This window comes from Lathamus discolor, chromosome 2 (assembly GCF_037157495.1).
Source record: "Lathamus discolor isolate bLatDis1 chromosome 2, bLatDis1.hap1, whole genome shotgun sequence".
Taxonomy (NCBI): Eukaryota; Metazoa; Chordata; class Aves; order Psittaciformes; family Psittacidae; genus Lathamus; species Lathamus discolor.
Window position 1 is genome coordinate 110,730,622 of NC_088885.1, and position 20,006 is coordinate 110,750,627.

Sequence of the window (20,006 nt, forward strand, 5' to 3'; positions counted from 1 at the left end):
CGATTTAAGCAATTATTGAGATATCAAGTGCATCCTCACTCTGAAGTTCTGTCCTTATTTGACTTTTCCCTTTGAATGTGTCTAATTGCATTTTGAACTGTTTTGTACCTTTGACTTGCATTAGATATGTGAAACGAGTTTCACAGTGTAATTAGGAGTTGTGCTTAATCAATTGTCTACTCTGGACTGGACTCTGAGATTCACACTGTGTCCCCCTCCCCCCCCCCCCCCCGTCTTATTTCAAAGGCATCATTAATGTGACTAGAATTTCAAAGTTCAATACTTTCCATAAACCAAAACTTTTTTCCATTCCATTCCCTTGCTGTGATGCTCCAGTATACAGGGCAATACAAAATTGCCCTCTGTGGATGGCAACTAAATTCTTCATCTGTATATTATTAACATTGGTGACTCATATATAACCAGAGTCCATGGGGCAGTACCCAGTCTCCAAAAGCTGATGCCAAGCTCCCTGCAGGAGCCTGAAGACACACTCAAAACTTACTGCCAAGCATATTTAACTCAGACTACAGTTTTGCTACTGAGGCAGATGGGAAGTAACAGCAGATAATGTCCAAGCCTTCCAAACTGATGTTGGCTAGACATCTCTTACCAGGCAAGAGGAAGAGATAAGTTATTTTTTTTATCAGGTTTAGCATTCTCAGTTAATACGGTGTCAGCAGTGCCTATTTATAAGCAAAATTCAGTCAGTATTGTAGTTGATCATATTTACATATGAATCTTTACACATTATTAATTTACACATTCATTACTGCTGTGAAAAATAGGACTATTGTTATTCCACTTAAGTACTATACAACATTCACCTAAGACACATGAATGAATCTAAAGAAAAGCCCTCAGGCCACAGGTCATCCTCTGCTGGGACCCCTAGCACTAGGAGTATTTCAGAAGAGGCAGATTTGGAGTTCTAAAGGTCTTTCTCTTATGTCAGACATTCCCAGCTGTTTCAGCAGCTGAGAGAGGCAAATGTAGCAGAGGTTTCAAACAACTAAAGAGCCCAGTACAGGCTCTGATTTACGTGGCTGGAGTGCAGTCTTGCTGAAAGGGACTTGAGGATTTTGATGGACAAGCTGAACATGGGAACAAGCTGCTACAGTAGAGCACTGCTGCAGCAACAGAGGCAAGTTGCATCCTGGACTGTATCATTACTAGCAGAGATAGAGACATGATCAACCTACTCAGTACAGATCAGGCCACACCTGGAGTACTGTGTCCAGTTCTGGTCCCCACAATTCAAGAAAGACATGGACAGACTAGAGAGGGTCCACAGGAGGGCCACAAAGAAGATCAAAGGATGGAGAACCTGCTCCACGAGGAAAGACTGAAGGAGTTAGGTCTTTTCTCCATGGAGAAGACTCAGGGTAGACCTCATGGCAGTATTCCAGTACTTAAAGGGCAGCTACAAAGAGGACAGAAGCTCTCTCTTCACAAGTTACACTGATAAAAGTTTTGTCCTAATCTAAGAAATAAACTTTAAACAGTGAGAACAATCATTCATTGAAACTGCCTCCTCAGGGATGTGGTAGAGTCTCCACTGTTGGAGGGGTGCTAGATAATCTCATCTAGGCTCTCCTTCCCACAACAGGTTAGGTCAGATGACTTTTCAAAGTCCCTTCCAGCCTAGGTTGTTCTATGATTCTATGATTTAAGTCAGGGCAGGCTTGCCCTGCGTGTAAGGCCACAGCAAGCTCCAAGGAGAGGAGAAGGAACGGACTGTGTTCGTGCCATTTCCCCAGTACTGTGCCAAGAGGAGATCTTGCCAGAGATGCACTGGCTCTCAGACATCAGTTGCAGAAGGGCTACTCTCTTCTGAGGAAGTTGTGTGCAGAGCTGGTACAGCTGTATACTGTTGTGCCAAGTATTATTTGTTTCAGTTTTCAAGGAAAGGGACCAAATTCGGCTGTGAAAGACGAGTGAGAGCTGGTTAACACAGCTTGTTGGGAAAACAATGTCGGAATAGAAAATTCTGTTTCATTATCATTGATGCATTTGCAAAATTGCAGAATTTCCTCAGTAATTTCATTCAACAAAGGAGAAAGAAAAAGGAGACAAGTTGTGAAATTTTTGCAAAATGCCCTTTTGTCAAATATTCTGAGGCTTGGGCTTTTTTCTTTTCCCTTTCCTCTTTTTCCTTTTTTTTTTTCTTTCTTTCTTTTTTTTTTTTTTCCCAAAAGGACTGTTCATTTAATTTTATATTTCATTATATAATCTAAAATTTCCATATCTCAAAATGAAATATCCAGGTCGACCTGACACTAATCCTTTATGAAATACCCTTCTGTGTAGAATTTGTGAAGTTAAAGGTGCCATATCTAACGAGAGCAAGTGGCCAAATGGAATTTCCATCTTCTGCAAGGCTCTTTTAATTAAAAATGGGGTCTATAAGGTCATGCTTTTTTTTATTGCACACTTGCAAGAATCAGATTTGCTCACCATGCATAATAGCAGCCTGGGGACAAATGCGGTCCCATTATATACGGTCCCATTATCAGACTGCTTTGCCTGATACAGCTTCTACTGAATGGTTTCTGTAGTCAGCTTTCCTTACACATCTTCTAGGAGTTACCTTCTGCTGCGGCTATTGTTCCCAACTCACCTGGCATGGACACTCATTTTCTGCTTTCTCACAAGGTTTTAACAGCACAGTCTGGTATGGTGGTAAGTTTAGAATTGCACCCATCATTTTATTACTGCTATCACGTCTTCTGTCACACAATCCATTTATTTTTCTCATTCACCTGCTCTATCTTGTCTCATAGGTGGGACTCTCTTTTGAGTCAAGTATTGTCATTTTCTGTGAGTGTCTGGCGGGCACCTACCGCAATGAAAGGCCACGCCAGCTGAAAAATGCTATTACATAATTGTGCAGTAATTGTAATTATTATCAGAGACAGATACCTATTACTAATCATAAAGACATCTGGAATAGCATTGTCTTTCTGCTTCCCTGCAGTGGTCTTATTTTCCTGATTTTTGCTTTTATTTATGCTTTTTTACCTAAATAATTTTTTTTCTAAACAGGTATCTTTAAATAACAGGCTCCCTCAGTGGAACTGTCCCCTCTGTTTTTATCTGATGTGAATGCTGCATAGCATCCCAGTTCCACAGGTAGCTGTAAGTGAGATTTAGGTGACTGGCTGAATGATGTCCATCTTCATGGTGTCACAGAAAAAAATGTGTGCTGAAGTTAAATATGAATGCATTCTCACTTGCTGTGCTTTGCCTTGTTTCCCATGCTCTGCAGCATTCTGCATCAGTGTTCCATGCTGGAGAGAGATGGCTGCAAGCAGGCAGACACATTGCTAGCAAGATCATCACCTCATCTAAGAAACGTTTGACTCCAAGCAAGCTGCAGCAGATTTCATGGGTCCTCCCTGCACAAAAGGCTGACAAGGTCACATACGCTTCTTAGCCTCAAAGCGCCTTTCAGCCCTAGCTCAGCCACTCTGCCCTAGTTCAAAAACCCCCTTCAGACAGATGGATAACTTCTACTTCCTTTATTCCCTGGCAGTGAAAAAGCAAACTAAATGCTTGGGATGCAGCGGAATTATGTTCATTCTCCTCAGGCTTCTCAGAAGACTACGCTTTGCACGCTCTGTGATTTTGCTTTTTGACCACAAGATGTCTCCTACAAACCATGGAAATGGCAAAAGTCTATCAGACACTTGGCACTAGGGCTCAGTTCGCCTTACACCTGCCTAGTATGAAAATTGACTCAGATTCACCCCTCTTGTTCCAGCAATTCCAACAACAAGAATTCTGAATCATGGAAAGGGAGTTTTTAATTTCATTTTAACTTTCATACTAGTTTCTTATAAAAGTTAAAATTTCAGTCCCCGTGCAGTAGTGGTAAAAAGAGAGCTTGTCAGACCAAGCAGCCTCCAGGAAACTGCCTGAGAGACCTTCACAACGCATGTCCCATCTCCCACCCAAGAGAACAGCTTCCCAACAAGCAATGGTCAGCTTTGGAAAAAGAAACTTCTTGCAGGGTCAGACTAACCGAAACAATCTGTAAGCATTCACAGAGACAGATTCTAAATGCCCTATGCGCAGTAAGGGACCAAAAGACTGGCAGACACAAGGTGCTGAGAAACAGCTGTGAAATACAACAATGCGCACAAAACCAAGAACTTCCTTGAACTGCAACATCTCCAGGATAAAATCTTCAAGAACAGGCACAAGTTGCTTTGTGCAGACAGAGCAAGTATTATTAGGCTTTTCTTTTAGCAGAGTTATTTTTAAGCTTGTCCAGTGCTGGTAATTGTCCTGGTCCACAGGGAAGCAGCTGTGCGTGTAGCCTGCATTCATTGTTTCCATTCATGTCCAGTGAGGCTCTCAGCATGTAAACAATGCTTTAGTTAATGCATTTCTTCCTCCACACTCCAATGCTGCATTAAAAAGCAGGCTTGCCCTTTGACTGCTCTTTTTCTACTGCAGGTTCTCCTTTTGGAAATGTATTTGGCTGTAACTTGTAATGTAACTGGACTGTCCACTTTGAAGTTAGAGCTAGTCAGGATGCTTGAGAATATTTGTTTCTAAAAGTTTCCATTAAAAAAAGAATGGGGAGAAACCCACTGTATTTAGAAATTCAGCACATTTATTTAAAAAACCCAATTCACTGGTATTTTTTCAGCTTGAAGTTTGGGGGATTTTTAAAAGAAACTGGGCAAATCTTTAGAGATATTCTGACAAAATGTAGATTTTTGTCTTCATTGATTATCTTTTGCCAGAGGAAACTCAGATTGAAATGAGTTCTTAAAACTGAAGTGTCTTTTATGTTAAATTATATACTCTTGTGTGTCATTCAATTGATATTTATAATTTATAACTGCAGCTTGTAAGGCACAGAGGCATGCAAAAAAAAAATAAGTTATATTAATGGCATCGTTCAGATTGATAGGAAAATTCCCGTGATTTAGGGAAATCACAGAGATGGAGGCAGGGAGGAAACCCTGCTCTCAGGATTACCAATGCTGTACCACATCAACAGACCTGCACAGATATCTGAATCAGGCTTCCCACCTGAAATCAGTGTCAGGGTGGTTGTGGTGGCAGCTCCCCATGCAGCAAGCTCTGTGGGGAAAGAGCCTTAAGGAATAAGCAGATTTTGGGAATGGTAGCCTGCAGCGTAACTCCCAAAGGCTGTGTTTAAAAATAGAGCCAATTACGGATAGACAGGAGGCCGGATTGTTTCCCATCCTTCACAAGCTCTCTAGTCTACTATTAGAGCACTTTTCCCAGCAATAGGTTGCTTCAAATTTAAAGATGTGAAAGGGCTCCCTCTCTTTTATGCATTTTCTGCCATTTAGCTCTACAGGACAAGCACATGCAATACATGTAAGGGTGTAACTTCACGGTGGTAACTTGGAAGTTACATTCTTTTTTCTTAATGGGTACGCTCTCCTCAACAGCATTTTCACTCAAGAAGACCACTGATGTGGGTGAGGCTCCTTTACAGGCTGTAGGATTCACCTTCTGGTGAATATAAGTAACTATCCCCCCAAAAAGGCAAGATTAAAAAACCTGGCTTTTGAATTAAGTTTTTATAAGAAATCTAACTGATACCAGGGGCTGTTCTGAGGTATAATACTAAACTGATTTGTGGTCTTCATGTGAAATTGAATATATAGCTCCAAAGTGTACTATTAAATATTATGGTATGAAGGAATCGCTCTAAGCACTTAAGTAAATTTCTGTTCTTGAAATATTAAACAAATTTACAGGGCCACTAGGATTTTCTATAAATACCAAACCTATTTAGCCACATCTTTCTTTTTTTTGTATAAGTGCATAGGCTACTGCATTCCTTTATACAATGTGCGTTATGCAATTTATTATTTATGCATGTTGTTTCTAATCCATCATGAATCATTGTTAAAACAAGATGTAATGCAGAATATTCAGAAGGATGTTTGAATGTGTTTCAATTTCAAATAAACTGTGGAAAATGTATAAATAAATTTGTAATTACTACTGTCTGAGTTCTATAATGGTGAGAATTTGAGACTTAATGAGAATTTAATTGAATAGTAGACACTGTCTTTGCCAAAATTGGTAGGTAGGCCTTGAGCTAAAGTATTCTGATTTTCTGAAACCTTCACACAGTGGTATCTCAGTTCCTTGATTTTCTTAGAGCTCACACAATCAACCACATATGTGTGTGTATGCAAACATATGTATGTGTACATTTCCTGTATGGGACTTTGAGAACACTGGTTAATGTTTGATTTGCACAAACACTTTTTATATAGGTATGCTTGTGTTTCCTGCTCATTTTAGCCAGCATACCGGATATCTGACTAAAACCTTTGAATACTTAGCTATTATTTTTTGGTCAAGTCACAAACTATGTTCACTTAGACCCAGCTTTAGCTTTAAAATAATCAAAACTGGCTTTGTCCGACCTAACCTCTTCTCTCGCTCCCCAAAACTGGAATAGCTGAATTCCCATTAGGAGGTCTCTGCCTCCCTCGGCAGATCTAATACAGAAAGAAGCAAACACTAACCAAAATAACCTTAAACTAGACTAATGCTTCTCCGCATCTTAGCATCTAAACTTGCCAGGTTCAGCAAGAAACCAAACTCTTTGTACAAAAGCAGCAAGAAATTAACCCCTGCTGTACTTAACTTCAAATGTAATTAAGCGTAAATCATTCGTTTGCTTGAAATCAGCTGCTGCAGTTAACCTGAAGTAAGCTTTAGCTCTCAGTGTCTTAATCCTTACCATCAACCAGAAACTCCTAATTAACTCTGAAGGAGCTATAAATTATTTGCCAGCACCAATTGTTTTTCCTGTACATCTTGCAGAATTCAGCAGTAAACTGAACCCTTCAGTTCGTGTTTCCTTGAACTCAAACACAATTTCAGATCCTTGATATAAGACTAATTCCATTGTACCCCAGAACAGATCAAGCTATCCAGCTTTTGTTACCCTGAACTTAAATTCAGCCTACCCTTGATTCATTTCTCCTCCTATGGGTCTTAGAAGATCCTGAATTTTCCTGGATTCCTCAGATACCTGTGAACCAAACTACATGGTTTACATATATCCTGCTAATCCCCTCCAACACCAACCCAAACAGTGAGCTATTTTCCCCTACAAGGGTCAGTCCACAGCTTAACCCCATGCATGTCTTGGATCCAGCAGTCATCTGACTGCCCTCTTAAGCCCTGGGTTAGGGCCAGACCCTAACCCTAGCTTTAATCAGAGCTCAGAGGTTAATCTGCAGTTGTGACTAGCATTTCCCATCCCCTGCTACCTTTCTGGATCAGACCTTTGCATCTGAACCTCTAGCCGCAGTTTACTCCAAGGACCCACATCCTACCCTGTCCTGTTACCCTACCAGCAGTAGTCCCTCTTCTAGCTTTAATGTTCGTGTAGAAATAGACAATAAAGACAGATTTTCATGCTTTGTTTTTCAAAACCCAAATCTTTACTCCAACCCTCAAACTAGGCTTAGAATTGACTCTTCTCTGTTCACTCTTGTCACCCCCAGCCATTGTCCCGTTTCAGTGGGACAGCAAGGAATGAAGAAATTCACCAAGATCCTGCAGCATCCATGTGAGAAGAGCCGAGTTTACTGTTGGAAAGCACAGTGCTTATATGTTGATTCTGGGCCCATGATGCAGCCAGGATTACGATTAGAGCTAAAATTCACCAGCAATGCCAAGATCAATGAGTCACATTCATTTCTAGTCCCTTCAAGGTGCATGGTGCTAGGTAAGAGCTTCTGCTAGGAGGGATGAGTGACACATGCAAGATTTGGAAAGGCTTCTTCTAGCAGAGGATGGCTAATATTCAAGTTAGGGTTTCAAAAGAAATGAGCTGAGAAGGAGTTTTGCTGATTGTTGAGTTTTGCAAAGCCTAATGTCAGGGCCACCCAATTATCTTAATTGGATGTCATGATTTAACCCCAGCTGACAACTAAGCCCTGCAGAGCTGCTCACTCACTCCCCCTGCCAAGTGGGATGGGGGAGAGGATTAGAAGGGTAAAACTCATGGGTTGAGATAAAGACAGTTTAATAGGTAAAGCAAAAACCACACATTTGTGGAAGGAAATCACAATGAGGAATTCATTCACCTCTTCCCATGGTCAGGCAAGTGTTCAGCCACCTCCAGGAAAGCAGGGCTCTACCATGAGTAGTGGTTACTGGGGAAGACAAATGTCATCACTCCAAATGCCCTCTTCCTTCTCCCCCCAGCTCTATATGCCGATCATGATGCCATATGGTGTGGAACATCCCTGTGGTCAGTTGGGGTCAGCTGTCTTAGCTGTGTCCCCCCTGCCAACTTCTTGTGCTCCCCCAGCCTGCTTGCTGGTGGGGTGCTGTGGGGAGCAGAAAAGGCCTTGGCTCTGTGTAAGCACCATTCAGCAACAACAAACACATCCCTGAAATATTGACAGTTTCCAGCACAAATCATAGAATCATAGACTGGTTTGGGTTGGAAAGGACCTTAAAATCATGTACTTCCACCCCCCTTGCCATGGGAAGAGACACCTCACACTATGCAATCTAGAATACAGCCCCATACTAGCTCCTATGAAAACGATTAACTATCCCAGTCAAAGCCAGCACACTGGAGCACAAGTGGGGATTCATGGATAATGTTTAAGCTTCAAGGAGGGACAGGATATTCGGTAGGACTTAGGTCACCTATAAAGAAAGAGCTGGGTTTCTTTGTGGATTTTCCAAGGCCAGAAGGCTGGTGAAGAAGAGAGCCATGGCCACATTTACTTTGATTAAGATAAGCTGGGAGAAATGGAGGACAGTGCTTTGTTGCAATTCTAGGACTGGGATCACAGATTCTGGGTGGGAAGGACAGAAAATTTGTGCTTCCTGTGTCTTGCAAGCTTAGTACATCCTAAAGTCAACCTCTGTTTAAAGCTAGGTTTGGAAATGGCACTACGTTTGGAGTATGGGATAAGGAGCTGGTCCCAGGGACGTGGGGTTGTATCTGATAGAGATGCTCAGGATTATGAAGTAGGGGATCAATACTAGGAGTTGAAAATGGCTTTTCATTAGTTATGCGCCACGTGGGAACTGTTTTAGGTAGTTGAATCTGCTTGTAGATCCTTGGCTTTCAGCAATGTTTTTTTTTTTTTTAAATGAGACTGGACATGCTCCTTTCCCCAGGGGAGACTGGGAAATCAGCTGAAATCATGCAGAGACATGAAGCATGGCTACAGTGGTGAATTCTGGGTACGTGAGCTTGAAAGAAAGTCGGATTACAGAGGACTAGGTAATGTGCCAGGCTTTCAGCAGGGAGGTAACCTCTGTGGCAGGCGCTCAGGGAAACAGGCAGGCTGGTTCAAGCGCAAGGCACTGCAGTGTGGGATCATAGCTGAAGTGCTTGGAGTGATATAATTAACTTGAAAGAGGGATGCAGCTGCATAAACTTCACATCCCTACTCACTCTAGAGAAGGAGCAAGCTCCCATGATTGAAGCGTGATAAAATGAGCCCTTCTGAGTTTGGCAGCATGAAGCGATGCACGCTGAGATCCAACAAGCGGCTTTTCCATATATGAGGGTGATCATAACTCTTTTTGCCCATCCATCTGTGTGTACTTGCATGCCCCATGGAAAGATGTAACAAAATTATAATGTCAACAGTCATGAGAGTACTTGACCTGTTTCTTTCCTTTTATGACAGCCCATGGAGCACAAAGCTGGCCAGGCTGTGTGAGCCACCCCCTCCAAAGACCCACAACCATAGCTGCTCCTCCTGGGTCAGCCGGCACAGTGCCAGACTTACTGCTGTTCTGCCAGAAATACACAAAGAACAGAGTGCAAATATCCAACAGAGGTATTAAAATAAGGCTCATATCCTCATCCGGGGTAAATTACCGCATTACTGACTGCAGAAACATGCATCATCTGAGGATGGCGAAGGGCCCATTAAAGCACAGAGCAAAAGCACAACGGAAAAGCAAGCAGAAATAGGAATTTTAAACAGTGTGATGATTGCTGTGGAATTCCAGAAAGCACAGAAGCCCTGTCACAGGTAAGGCAATGTTAGCATCGGACCAGGACTCCTTAAATGCAACTTTCAGACCAGCATCTTGAATTCTATTACCCCACCCAGAGCTGTCAATAGGTCGTATTTCACCGCTCAGTGAGCCATGCTGGCAGTGCAAGAACATGTTCAGACATAAAAATGCAAATCAACTCACCTCATTAAATTCTACACAGCGGATCAAATGCTGTATAACAGTTACTTTGTTTTGTTACTTTTCTTTTTAATCAAGCATTTACAGAGAGGCAAGACAAATTCTTCCAGCTTTCTAAATTATATCAGGGCAAGTTCTGGGTTAATTCTTTGCTCTGAGAAAGAATAGCAGTGCAGTGGCCCATAAAACCCAGCTGCTGCTTACATGGGAGTTTAATGTCTTTGAATACTTCATATATTAAAACTAGGTATAATTTTTCAGCATCATTTTACAATTTACTTATGGAAAGTGGTATCTTTATAAGTATCATTACTTTAGGGGCATCTTTTCCCTTTTATCAGTGTCTCTGTTTATGACATAAACAGAGACATAATGAATTACATTTTTTTAAATCTATATTTTCTTCATATTATCTTAGTCAGAAAGTCCTTGTGTTCACACTAACTGGGAAAAAAAAAGTCTGAGACTTTCATTTTTTTGCAGGAAAATTCATTTCCTGTAAACAAGTTTTCTTAATTTCATCTTTTTGCAAGGGAAATATTATATGACCATCTCTCTGCAAGCTCATATACTGCACAGTGGGAGTTGGACATGCCAATAGACTTGCTTCACCAGCTGAGGGAGTTCTCAGAGATCAGCGTATAAATGTGTTCATGAGTTCAAATGCACTTATTGTGAATAAAGTGTCCACAGGAGTTGCAGAATAAACCCAGCATGCTGAGATTTACAAGCGTTCCAAGTTAAACCTTTAATGTGCAGCCTAACCTGCTCCCTTTTGCAGCAGATTTGCCTTCAAAAACATGCCATATTACACATGTAGAGAATGAACAGTAACTGTTTCCAGGTCCAGGATGGATATTCATCTTGAATTACTGTCCTTAGAATTAGTTGTAAATGTACAATTTCTACATATATAGCCATGTCAACTCTGTTTCTCTTGAAGAATATATTATGATATGGATCCCCAATGTAGCTAAGGACAGGAAGGTCTCCCAGGGTGAGAGTCTTCCCCACGGAAGTTTGTCTTCAAAGGCTATCCGAGTTCAGACATTCCAACGTTGCAGCTTTTTAAGTTCTCCAGGACGCTTTGCTGCTGTGGCCTCAGAGCACTTCTGCTATTTGGTTTATATTTGACTTGTTCAGAAAAAAATAAACCAGGTGGTACCAGGAAACCAAAATCATGTACGTACTACCTCCCACAAGAGGGTGCAGTTGCACTGTTAAATCCGGAGCCAACCGCCCCTAAGGAAGATTGCAGCAACAGCTGCCTAGCTGCATAAACAATTACAGGGGAAAAAAACCAACCCAGATCTAACCAAGAGCGGTGAAAGACGAGAAATGCATTGAAACACACTGAATGTATTAATAAACAGCACTGTCTGTCAGGTAATGTTGACTAGAAAACCTAATATACTTAAAATACCTTTCAAACCTCAGCAGGATCCGTTTGTAATTTGTTTGCTTTGAGCTCGTGAAGAGCTCCAAGTGCTCCAAAGGGAAGCCCTCAGCTGTGAAATCCACACTTCCATTTTAATTTGACTTCCCAGACGTTCCCAGAAACATCATGCAGCAAGTAGAGTATTTCCTGATTTTGCCAGCATAAATGTGCAATGACCCTGAGCCCTTCACTAGCTCACCCGCATTCCCTGCAGTGTGATGAAGCTCAGAGCTGCTTGTGGCCATTTTGCATATGGGACTAGCAAGGGTTGTTTATAGTACTGTAGTTTGTATTACGAAAGTACCCAACAGACCCACCATGAGGACTAGCATCCCATTGTGAAACTTACACAGACAAAGGACAAAAGTAATTATATATGCCTGCAAGAACCAGGTGAAAAATTGTATAACACAGCCCACCAAACAATCCATGTGCCAACAGGCATGATGCCAACAGTCTTCTTCAAATACCTGCTTGCTCAGTTTCGTATCAAAATTCAGCTTCTTACTCGCTTTTCTTCCTCACTGGTCCCATAAGCTTGTGCACTCAGTGCTGTGCACTCATCTCTCATTGCCTTCTATCACTATTGGAATACTTTGGTCTGGCACAAGAGACTGGGCTCAAGCGTGGCTGAAATCTGAACAGTGGTGGTAAATATTCAGAACGTTTGACACTGGCTGGTCTGTTGGTCACCTCTGCTCTGAAACTCAGTGAATCACTTGTTTATTATACTCAGAAGAGCATGTGATTTACTTGTGTAATGGGAAAAACCAGGCTGCGTCTTCTGCCCACTACTGTCAAGACAAAACCTGCCCTGATACAAATAAAGCCAAGACAAACCTTGTCACATTTAAAGCATAAGTTGCCCTGAAAAACAGACATTGATACGATCACCGGTTCTAGAAAGTCAGTGACTCACAGCCACTTTTACAAGGCTGTAAAATGGCACGGCAGGTTATCCTAACTAAAAACTCAGGAAGAATACTGCATCCTACCTTTCCCCCAGATACTTTGCTGTTGTTAAAGAGAGGTTTGTGCCCACTTTTTAGAACCCAATTTAGCAGTATGTTTCTAAACATTAAAGAATGAATTTTGCTGTTATGTTTCTAAAGGTAAAAGTGTGGTTTAAAATATACAAGCTTTTGTTTGGTGGACAGAGATTTTATTTTTTTTTTAAAGCAGTTTTCAGGTTTTTAAAAATACCCAGTCCTAGGAAGGCAGTTCTGAAATCTCAGATGGGATTTTTCACCTCAAAGGCCCAAGCCTTCCACCAGAGCTCTTTCACATTTTTAAACAGAGTTTTCAAGTGCCCTTGTGAAACTTCACATTTTAAATGTGCTGAAAAATACTAAGTCATGCCACATAGATTTCATCACATTATTTTTGGTGACTATGAAATGTACGTACCTTCACGTAAAATTCTTATTGCTAGGTCGGAGTCGCCATATGATTCTCCAGGGAGGACATTTTCAAATGTGCTTGGTTTTGGTTTGACTGCTTCCCTCTATTGCTGCTCCAGAATTTTCTGTTCATGGCTTTTAATATAAAAGTGGTTTCTGCAATACTGACTTTTTTCCACAGGAAAAAGTTGGTTATGCCAAAACAATGTAATTGGGAAAATAAAAATGAATCCAAAGTGTTTTGAACTGTCCAAGCAAATACAAATGTTTTGCTTCGGGATGGTTTGTCATTACTCATCATGAGTTTGTCATGGTTTAGGTCCCTCATTTCCCCTGTCATCTGGGGTTCCTGAATGGATTACATTTTCCATCAAGAACAATAGAGTCCCTTCTAGCTGGTTATGATGATGCATCAAAGGTGTCCCAAGCCCACATTTTAAAACCAAAATATTTGTGAAGTTTCCATGGTCTATTTTTCTTCCCAATTAGAAAACAAAAGCAAAAATATGGGAGACAATGTAGAACACAGAGTCTGATTTTCAATAGACTCTGTTTTGAGAGAATGAAGAGTAGGATAAGCAAATTCTTGTGCTTTGGAAAATCCCACTTTAACCAAAAGTGAAAGAAAAAACAAGCAGAAGGAAGCAGCATGTAAGCCATACTAATGTAATATTTAATGCTATGTATTTTTCTTTAGCTTATATTTTTCTTCTTTTCTTTAGCTACATTTGTCTGCATATTATTAACTACCATTGCCCCATTATTATGGGAATGAGAAAAGTATCTTCTCATCCCATCACTTACAATTTATTCCATGAGAAATGAAATACCAGATACGCAGTTTTATCTGGCTTCCACAATTGTTTAACGAAACATAGGAAACAGAACAGTGAAAATACAATGTCACTTTTTTCAAAAATTCAAAGATTTTTATAGTCCCTCTAAAGTTTCACAATTCTCTGAAACCAACAGGATCAGTTATTTGCACATTCAAATAAGGAAGGTGGGGAGGAACATTTGCCAGCTCCCTTTCTTAGAATAACTTAAAATTTAGAAAAATGCATGTTGGTAAAAACTCTCCTTTATATATATGCATATAAAAAAAATTAAAAATGTCCTTTTTATAGCTACCAGTTGTGAATTTGTGGCATTTACTTAGTTCTCCTCAACCTTTATAGTAGCGTTTTTTTCCCCTTTTGAAGAATATGAACAAAAAAGAGTTTCTGAGCACCCATGACATATAATCACCAGCTTCAGCACTTGTGGAGGAGGGGCTCAGGTTGGGTTCTTTTCTACTCCTTTCCTCCCCTTAGAGCCAGATGCTCAAGAGACACGGTGATAAAACAGCATGACGAATCAGGAGCTTGCAGAACAAAAAGAGGAGCAACTCGGAAGTAGGTTTCCTTATTTATTCATTCCTGTATGCTTTTTCTTTTTAAGCCAGAGGTGGAAAAGGGAAGAGCCTCTACCATTTTCCCACAATAGTTGTTGCACGGTGGGAGGTCCAGTACAGCTCTGCCTTCCTACCTAATTGCAAAGAAATGCTGGTTTAGCCTTTGAAGCCTTGGAATGGAGCATCTCCAGCCTCCTTGGCAAGTAGGGCTTGTGGGAGGATATGCAGATCCAGTTTTGGGAGAACTTACCTTAGATCTACTAAGCCCCTAAGCAAAGTGAGACTGTTCAGAGGCTTACTTACTATCAGGTCAGATGTGGATGTATTATTAAGACACTTAATACAAAAGGCATATATCCCTGACGTCTGCATGGCAGACTTGTTAAATTTCAAATGGCTGCATCCAGTTTGGAAGGAGAGGTGCTTTTCTACAACTCAGCTGGCAAAGTTGCTTCCTTCTAACACGACAAAGCAGCAGATTTTCACGCTGCAAGTGTCAGAGCAGCGAGGCAGGCAATCACCAAGAAGAATCTTAAGCCTCAGAAGCTGAAGTTGGGTGGCTATAGGCAACTGAAAACTCTTACAAACTGTACTAGTGACCATTAACCACAGGAAAGGCTACTGACTCTGCTTTTAATAAACACAGGCTTCCTGCATCCCTTAATGAGTTTTTCAGATTTTAAAAATTAGGTTTTCCTCAAGTGCCTGTTCTTGAGAGGTTGTTACCTTGGCTGCCTCGTTCATGACTCTCATTTGCCCTGACACAGATTCTCAGGGAAGAACGGAGGAGACTGCAGCTGCCTCAGGGGAGCAAAGCAGATAGTGATAAGGAAACCAAAGGGTATTTATCTGGAGTGCGGTGGGAACTAAGAAACATGCATGCAGAGCCACATCAGGAGTTACACATCAGGAAAATAGAGCCATCTATTCTTTCCTATTCACCACCATCACTCCCCATCTATCAATGCAACCACACTGGTGCTCCTCAGGTTCTGAAAATTCAGCCTGTTCTTACTGCAGCTGAGGTAGAATAAGAAATAACTGGTCTCTCCCTAATGGTGTTACCTCTCTCCTCACGTCAGTGAGCACAACTGTATATATGTCACTCCCTGGCAAAACTGCATCAATACAATTTCATATTTTAGAAAACTATTTGGAGACTTAAACTGACCAAGATCATGATGGCAAAACTACAGAAAAAAAAATATAGTTGCAGTTATGCCAGCAGACCTGAAGGGACTGTAACCTCCAGCTGAAAGAATGGTGATGAGAAAATGGCAGATGGGAGAGAAACAACAGAGATACATGGCATGCTGAGAAAAAAACCCTAAACATTCGACAACTGTCCAGTTTCCTGAGGTCTCTAAATGGTGCACAACAGTCATGTCCACCTGAAACACTACAACAATGAACAGCCCCATCCGGATTGAAGCTGCACTCTAAGGATTTCTCTGTAATCCCAGACTGCAGGGATGACTTTGTTCCTGCAGCCATTACCAAAATAATTAACTTCATCATGTTCATTTCTACATTAAGAAAGAAGGCTTTCTGGTGCTCTGGGTTGTGAGAGACTATTATCCTCAAAACATTATAGCAAAAGCTACAACCTGGCATGGAAAATTCAGAAGATTTGTTAAGCATTAATGCATAATAAAGGGCACCAACAGATTTTTCTGAGGAACTTGTCCATCTTCAGTCAGGTTGGGAGCTCAGAGGAAAGGACAGACCTTTGAGCAAGGCTGAGCGTAAGAACTAAACACTGATGATGATGAGGAAAAAAGATGGAGGAATACAGCAGGGACAAGAATGATGGAGTGAATGGAGGAGAGGCTGATTAGGAAAAACTAGTCCCACAGGGCCACATTGTATCTCCGTGAAGAGGAGAGCACATGTTCCAAATCTCTCAATGGACCAAGTAAATGCATTAAATCTTTCCGGACATGTATGATTTCACACGTTTCAAAATTTTCAAATATGAAATCTAAATAAAAAAATGAATGTATTGGTGCAGCTTCCAAATTAAATCATACGACAACCAAAGATATAGGATGTGTAGTGCTGCCAAAGCAGGGCTGAGTGTTAAGTGCTCATCATAGTGCACTTTCAAGTGTACTGCCCTTGAAACAAAAGCAGTAGTTATTTTAAGTAACCATAAGCAATACTCATGTGCAATTCAAAGGAGATTGGATATAAAGAGATAAAGATTAGAGTACAGCAATAAGGCTTTCATTACACAGTGTAATCCAGCATGTCTGATATAACTGGATGTGACACAAATGTAAATAGCAACAGGTTTGGAAGTACCAAGATGAATTACCAGGATGAAGTCTAGCATGCTTTCAAAAATAACTTCAAATAATTTCAAAAACATTGTTTGAATCAATGTTTTTCAAAAAGAACCCTCCCCATACTTGCTAAAAGTATAATATGTGTAAGTAATTAGTCATGTTACATGAGATCAAACAGAAATGCTACTTGAGAAAGAATGGAATATTTAACCTTGCAAATAGATGTGCGAACCAAACACAAAAAAAAAAAACAGCCATTTGGAGAATGCAGAAGCATTTTCAGGCAAAATGGGACATTTGTGACAAAAACATTTTGAAGCTTAACATAAAGCTTTGGAATAGAAAACAACAACAGGTCCATCACACAGTGACCTAGCACTCCACTTCCTTACTGAACTACTATACTCCTGTGTAATTCGCATTACATCCAAGGAAGGTGTTTCACTTTTAAAAATCAGTTATTAATAGCTTCACTTGAAGAAATGAACATAACAAAACAAAAAACTACCCACTTACTTACCTAAGTTTTGCTAAACTCCCTATTCTTAAAAATATTGATGCAAGTGCTTAAAAGTAAGCATGTTAGTGATAATAATTAATTCAAAGAAAAACTGCTTTTTGTAATATGATTACACAGTACAATGAGCAATGGGAACTTGGCACATGAATTTTAGGAGATGTTGCTATATCATTGCTTCCCACACTTCTAAAGAGAAAATGGGTAGGATGAGACCTTGACTACCATACTTATTTCTCATAATAAAGGAATGAATTTAGGTCCAGCAAAAAGTTTTTTTCTTTTAAAAGAAAAACGTTTGCAGACCATGAAACAGTACAATATTTTTCTGTTTATTCAAATTTATTGTAAAACAATCCCACTGTTTTCAAGAATCTCTCAATGTTTCCAAGTTACTAAAAAGTAACCTCTACTAACTACTGTTAAAGCTCTTCAGGAAACCAATCTGCTCATCTCCTTCAAAATCTCAGGATGCAAGTCCTGTATTCCCCAACCACAAATCACGGAACCCACACCTATGCCTGAAATATCTTAGTCTGCCTTCCTTCACCTCTGTTCCTTCTTTCTTTCTGTTCTCACACCTGTATTCCTCCTCCTAAGATTAAAAAAATATTTCCTTTGTCATAATATGCACTTGATCCTACCAACTGAGTAATTTGAGGAAAAAAACATTAAGGACTTTATAAATGATCATATTTTGTAGGAATTAATTCAAATACATGAGAAAAAAAAAGGTATCTTTTCAAAGATAGCCTACATTTACAAAGGCATTGTCCATGTACTTGCACAAATCTTTAAGATTATGTTAATGCCAACTAAAAATACAGCACAGTTGCAGAGTTACAGAATGCTGAGCCTATCTGAAGGGCTATCTGTTGACTGTATCCAACAAATGCAATGCTGAAGCTTACGAGGGCAGCTCCTCACTTCCCTTCCCCATTTGAGAAAGTCAAAAATATTAATTTAAACCAAAAAGGGATGGGAAATTCCTAAAATCAGGCACTGGCCTCGGCTGACCTGCAGCTGAAACTCGTGCCAGTTTCAGATGATGCCTCCTGAACAAGTACCGAGCGGCGCCACAGCTTACATAGTTCACAGCACTGCCACAGATTTGAGACCTCATTCTGTAACAGCAGTGCAGCAGCATGAGGGAGCTTTACCTAGGCAAAATGTGGTGACAGGCTGCAGGCTGGCTCACAAGCCAAAAGTGGCAATGACACCCTGAGTCCCCTCCAGCACATGAACACGTACTGAACCACCAGCAGTTTGATGGTTTTAGGTCACCTGTTCAACATTTCCTTATAAATATGAGGAACACTCAGACTACCAGTGACAAGTGCAAGACAATTTAAGCAGCAGCCAATTTTTCCACTGCAGTGAAAGCATGTCTAGCCTCCAAGACTCCCGACTCAAACTCCCATCTATTCTTTTACACCCATATGGTATGGGTCTGAGCTTGCTGTCAGTTATGGAACTGGTCATCTCATCTTCTCCCCAACTGCTCTGCTATTTTAATCACACTGTGCTTGAAACTAAGCATGCCAGTCTCTCCATTATTGACCAAAGTCAATCACTGGTGTGGCCCCAGTACTGTCTGTGGCAGCTGGCAGCACATGTACACGTAAAACAGCAAGTGAGGGCCATGGTTAATGGCTCAGTCTTTCAGAAACCCACCAAATCATTCCTTACAGCAGTACTAAGGAGTGAAAGCAATGGGAGAGGTGTGAGGGACCGAGAATCCCAACAAAGCATTTAGTGCCACACAGGCACAGCCAGGTGCTGGGAGAAAGGATAGCCATGTAACCCTATCCATTGACCCCAGGCCTGAAACCTGGAAGCCAAATTACAGGGACAGCTGGCAACAGCCAATTTGCCTCAACTATGAAGCTGTAACCCAATGCTGAAAATTTTCCTAAGAAAAATTAGTAACTTTGAAGCATAATGAAGATGATGATAGAGCCCATTTTGCTTTTCAGATATGTACATGTTGCACTGTAAAATTAAGCATGTAGCAATGTTTGCCTGCATGCAAAATCACCACCAAGAGTGGAGGTCAAACCTTGCTCTCACTCACGATTACTATTAAGCCCAGCCAGTGCTGTGAAGCCATGGCAGACCCAGAGCTCCAACCAGTCTGCAAACACTCCTCAGTTAAGTAATTCATCGACCAGGACAATCTGCAAAACTCACTTTTGATTTCTAAATTAAAAATCAATTCTGTATAATGTGATTTAGGCTCCTGACATAACAGGAATATGATAAACTCCACCACTCTAACCAGATTACATGAGTGCGATTTATGGTAAGGAGTCTCCGTATCTGAAACAGTTTTGCTTTTTTGTATTTTGTTGACTGCTTCTGCATCTGTGGTCCCATGAAGGCAAATATGTGTATTTGCTTTATCTTAAATCAAAAAACCACAAAATGGCTTTACACTACTGCCTGAAGGATAAATTGGACATCCTGTTTCAATGTTTTTAAGAATAAAATATATTACATTATCATTCGTAATACAATTACTGGTTTATGCTCAGTCTTTGAACCAAATAAAGACGTAAGAGACAAACGCTACTCCAGTGCCAGATTTGACTATTAGAGCAGTGGAACAGTACAGGATAATGACGAGTGAGAACTGCTGATTTGCCCATGTAAACTTCAGTCTTTGGTTCTTTAGGGTTTTTTCCTTTTCTTTCGCTTCTTGCAGTCCGCAGTTCTGAACGCTAGATTGCATTTGAACGACCTTTCTCTGTGAAGCCCACCTTGACATAAATACCGA